Source organism: Anastrepha ludens, chromosome 4, assembly GCF_028408465.1.
Source record: "Anastrepha ludens isolate Willacy chromosome 4, idAnaLude1.1, whole genome shotgun sequence".
Lineage (NCBI taxonomy): Eukaryota > Metazoa > Arthropoda > Insecta > Diptera > Tephritidae > Anastrepha > Anastrepha ludens.
Window position 1 is genome coordinate 90,207,180 of NC_071500.1, and position 5,299 is coordinate 90,212,478.

Here is a 5,299-nt window from a genome sequence, read left to right on the forward strand (position 1 = left end):
GTGCCCAACGATTGCACCTCTCACGCTCGTCGTTGATGATCCTTATTCATAAATACTTGCATTTACACGCTTAAAAGGTGCAATTGACTCAAGAACCAAAGCCTCTTGACCATTTCAAGCTTCGTCAATGGCCAGAATGATGGCAGGAAATGGCAACAGTGAATGACCAATTTTCGAAGAAAATCATCTTCAATGATGAGGCACATTTTCACCTCAGTGGATTCGTCAATAAGCAGAATTGCCGCATTTGAGCGAATGATAATCCAAGAGAGATTGCCGAAAAACCAATGCACCCACAAAGTGTGACTGTTTGGGGCAGTTTATGGGCCGGCGGCATCATTGGGACGTATTTTTTCCAAAATGAGGCCGGTCAGGCAGTTACTCTGAATAGTGTTCGCTATCGTGAGATGATAACGAACTTTTTATGGCCCGAATTGGAAGATATGGATGTGGACGATATTTGGTTTCAACAGGACGGTGCCACTTGTCACACAGCTAACGAAACAATGGCTCATAATCTCACATAGCCGCGACATGTCAATTGGCCGTCAAGATCATGTGATTTGACACCGTTGGACTTCTTTCTGTGGGGATATTTGAAAGAAAAGGTGTACGTCGATAAACCAGCAACAATTCAAAAGCTAAAGGATGAGATAATTCGGCACATTAACGGCATAGAGCCTCAATTAAGCCTCACCGTCATCGAAAATGTGAACCATCGGATGGTGGTGTGCCGTCGAGGCCGCAGCGGCCATTTGGCCAATATTTTGTTCCATACGTAATTGAGCCAAACCAGTATTATCATAAAAAAAAGAAATGATAATAATTTAAAAAAAAAATTGTATTTATTCAAAATCAATACCGGTCTTTGAAACTTAACCACTCTTTATATATATATAATATATGGAATTGGCGCGTACACCCTTTTTGACTGTTTGGCTGAGCTCCTCCTTCTATTTGTGGTGTGCGTCTTGATGTTGTTGCACAAATGAAGGCGCCTACAGTTTCAAGTCGACTCTGAACGGCAGATATTTGTATGAGGAGCTTTTTCATGGCAATACCAACGGAGGTTTGCCATTGCCTGCCGAGGGGCGACCGCTATTAGAAAAATGTTTTTCTTAAGACACTTATTGTTAATATGGACTTACTTTTTAATATGGTTGCCATGTATAAAAAATACCATTCTAACGGTTAGACGCGATAGAAGTGAAACCTTCCGTAAAACAAACTGAGAGAGAATAAGACGAAAGCAGCATTAGGAGCGGGATAATTACAGGTTCATTATAATATTGCTATAAAGTTCATATTTTATTTTCTTCATTTTATTATTATTCATCCTCAATGTTTTCAATTTCAACAAATGATACGAGTGGCTTATGATAGATAAAATATGATACAAATGCTTTGGTTTCGATGTTGTCAAAAAAAATACCCAAACGGACCGAAGAAACAGACTTACAAATTTCTTCCATTTTCGTCTACTTGTATTCATATAAAAATTTATGTCTCTTCCCACCAAAGCTAAATGTATTAGTATATTTCTTCTTGTATTTATTCAATAACTTGGGCCGAAATCCTGGCGGTACTGCAATACCGGGCCAACCCGTGGCGGAGGTGGAGCAAGCCCCTAAAACACTCCGCCCATTTCCAAAAACCAGTTTAACATTTGTTGTCCTCCGATGGAGGATCTATCAGATGTTAAGCTACACTTTGATCTTAGCCATAAGGCCGAGAAGCGATAACCATACACAACCAACAAACTCCCTTGTCAATACATTTTCTAATAAACCTTTTGAGAATTACACGCTCACAAAAATTAATGTACGAAATATTTATACCGATTCACTTAAACTGACTTTCAGTATCTAAACCAAAAATAGAAAAGCTAAAAAACGGTTCTCAATAAATAATCAGAAATGTCCTACAATGCAAATTTCAGAAAAAAAAATTTTCTTTCTTGTGATTCGAACCAAGAATTTTGGATCGGAAGCTCACATTGCTAGCCGCTCGGCTATCGCGCCATACTGTCGGCCCTGGCCTAAAAGTTATTTAGTTCGTCGCTACGTTTATATGTAATATTCGTAGCCAAGAGGGTCGCTTTTTTCGTTTCACTTTTTCTCAAATCACTCCCAACGATTCTAAAGAAGTTTTACTTCAAAAATATTTATATAAAAGCGACATTTTAATAATGGCAGTAGATGAATACTTTAAGTCGGGCAAAAATGTAATATGTGTGAAAGGCGTTATTTATTGTTTTGCTTTTTTAGTTTAGTGTTCAATCGATAAAGCACGATACTGAAGATACTTAAAGAAGCTTCAACTGTACCGAGTTAAAAGTTATCGTATCCAAATACACTTATAAAGGTACAATTAAAATTAAGAAATTTCATTTCCAAATTTATTTGGCCTTAGATCTCTTCAGCTGTGTGAGAATCATATCAAATTTAAAGCAAATTGGTTCACAATTCACAAAATCTAATTATGAACCAGTAATTTTTCGCTTATTCTTCTTATTCCTTCCTCCAGTTGGCCACACCAAGTGAAGCCAAGTCCTTCTCCACCTGATTTTTTCAACGCAGAGGAGGCCTTCCTCTTCCTCTGCTACCACCAGCTGGTACCGCATCGAATACTTTCAGAGCCGGATCGTTTGTATTCATTCGGATGACACGACCCAGCCAACGAAGCCACTGGATCTTTATTCGCTGCGCAATGTCTATGTCGTGGTAAACCTCATACAGCTCATCGTTCTATCACCTGCGATATTCAACGTCGCCAACGCAGGTCCAAAAATCTTCCGCATAATCTTTCTCTCAAACGCACCTTGCGACGCTTCATCGGATGTTGTCATCGTCCACGCATCTGCGCTATACGTTAAGACGGGCATGATGAGAGCCTTGCAGAGTGTTAGTTTTGTTCGTCGAGAGAGGACTTTACTATTTACAGGATGGTTTCCTATTTAGAAGTCCACGCAAGTGGGAAAGTTACTGATCACCATTCACTTGGGAGAGACGAGGCCGGTTCTTCTGCATATAGCTCAAAAACAGCTCACAACTTCTGGGATTAGATCAAGTATCCTCTTGGTAACTTCCGAACACCCGTTCGAGAGCGTACTAAGGCGAATCATCCCAGGATAGCGGGCTGTGCGCTGCGTTTGGGACCCATCACGTAAGAATCCCCCTCAATGAAAACACGAACAAAGCCTTGCTTCACTACTTCAAATTTTCCGGCAGGCTATTGATTATACGCAGCAAAGCCCCATTCCTCGCTCTTGACTGCTAATCGCTGCTGCCAACTCCTCACCTCACACTTTGTATGTTAATTGCCACTTTGTTGTTTGTTGATAATGTTATGTTGTTGCACGCAGCAGCCCACTTGCTCAGCAGCAGTTAAACAGGCTACATAGTTAGTAGGTTGTAGTTGGTAGCAGCGACTTGGTGCGTATTGCCTGTGGCAAGTTGTTGTATAGTTGTACGCAGCTACATATGTTTGTGTGTAGTGGTTGGCAGCATTTAATTTCATTTTATGTTTGTTTTCGTTGGCGGCATTCAGTTTGCGCTTGTTTGCTTGTCATTCGCACATTGTTGTTGGCTCCTGTCTGCTGTTTGCTGCACACATTTCCTCTTTTATTGCTGTTGATGTCTACAATTGTTGCAGGCACGCATCGCATGTTGTTGCTGTTCTTACTGTTACTACTATTTCTACTAGATATTTGTTGCTACTCTAGCAGTCATTCTCATTGCCGTGCTTTGACTACATTGTTGTTGTATATTTTAGCATTTTTAAATAAGATTTGTAAAACATTTTTATTGCTGCAAAATTGTTTGGGGCAATTAGTGGACTGTGAATTACCGTGAATTTTGGTACAACTCAAACTTTGCTTGGAGTTTTAAAACATTAGTTCTCTTTTGTGTTCACTGCTGGATTTTTTACCGTTTTCTGGGAAGCTGTTGTGCCTAATTGTTCGCCTTACGAGTATATCAGAATCATGAATCGTTGACTCAATGACTGATTTCATGAGAGTAGGTTTTCTGAATACGTGCGATATCACAAAAAGTACAATTGCAGAAACCAGAGTGATGGCAAAGCCTAACCTTACCTAACCACATTTAACGTTTTCTGAGAAAAACTTAGCGACATCCAACCTATTCAAATATTTTCCAGGTCGACATCTAAGTATTGGAATGAATGGAGGATGCTGAATAAAATAGTTCCCACAACTGTGTCTCTAATAACAATAATAATCTTTAAAATCAAATACCTAGAAAACTGAAACCTTTGGGCATCATTGCACACAACCAAATTAATCAGAAATTACCGAGATAATAATGTCCTTAAGTGTCCAAGACGATTACCGGCAACCCTGTATATAAAGACGTACAAAATTTCTTGTAACGAGCATCACTCCAATGATGGATGTGAAGGATGTGGCTCTCCGCTTATGAAATGCTTTATACCGCTGAAAAGCCTATTGGTTGGGGAGAGAATGGATGTACCACTCAAGTGGATGTTGCCACCTATTTGTATTAAAAAAAAAAGATTTTTGAAAAAAAGTTGAATATTTCAACACAGGTTTCAGGGCATATATTAAAAACTTTGTTTTTTTTTGTGTTAGCGTTGCCACCCGAATTTTATTGCAAAGAGGCAATTTATTGCACATTTCACTTGAATATTTAGATACTAGTTAGGAGTATGAGATAAAAAGTGTTTAAAAAATCTGTATTAAAGAATTATATTTATCTGGTGTTGCCACCTATTTTTTGGGAAATTTTAAATTTTATTTCAAAAGTATATTAATTGAAAAGAAATGTATATGCAGATATTTAACTATGTATTGTAAATGCAAGTAAGTTTTTTTTGACTTTGATACAATACAATTTGTAAAAGAAACAATTTGTAAAGAAAAAAATTTAGTCAATAACCAAATTTAAGCAGAGGTTAGGATTACAGTATCACACAAAATATGTTCAAAAAATAAGCATTAAAAATTACATATGTATAGCGTTGCCACCTAATTCTTAAGGTGAAAATGGTAAATAAGATGAATTAAGTATTAGGGGGTGAGTAGCAACCAAATTGTAATTGAGAACTTACTATTAAAAAGTTGTTTTTGTTTTTTTGGGATTGCCTTAAGGGGTTAGGGGTAGTCAAAGGCCCGAAAAAATTATTATTTTGAATAATATTTTTTTTTTGCTGGTCAATTGCTTTATTTTACAAAAATAAAAAGATAGCATAGCATAGACTTAAGCAAAATATCAAAAACAAAAAAAAAATAATAATAATAATTGTAAAAGTTATCGGT

General features: G+C 37.5%; 1 pseudogene; it reads right to left on the bottom strand.

Annotated features, from left to right (window-relative positions):
• Positions 1-1,558: 1,558 nt before the first annotated feature.
• Positions 1,559-1,740, bottom strand: LOC128862619 (U2 spliceosomal RNA; annotated as a pseudogene).
• Positions 1,741-5,299: the final 3,559 nt, after the last annotated feature.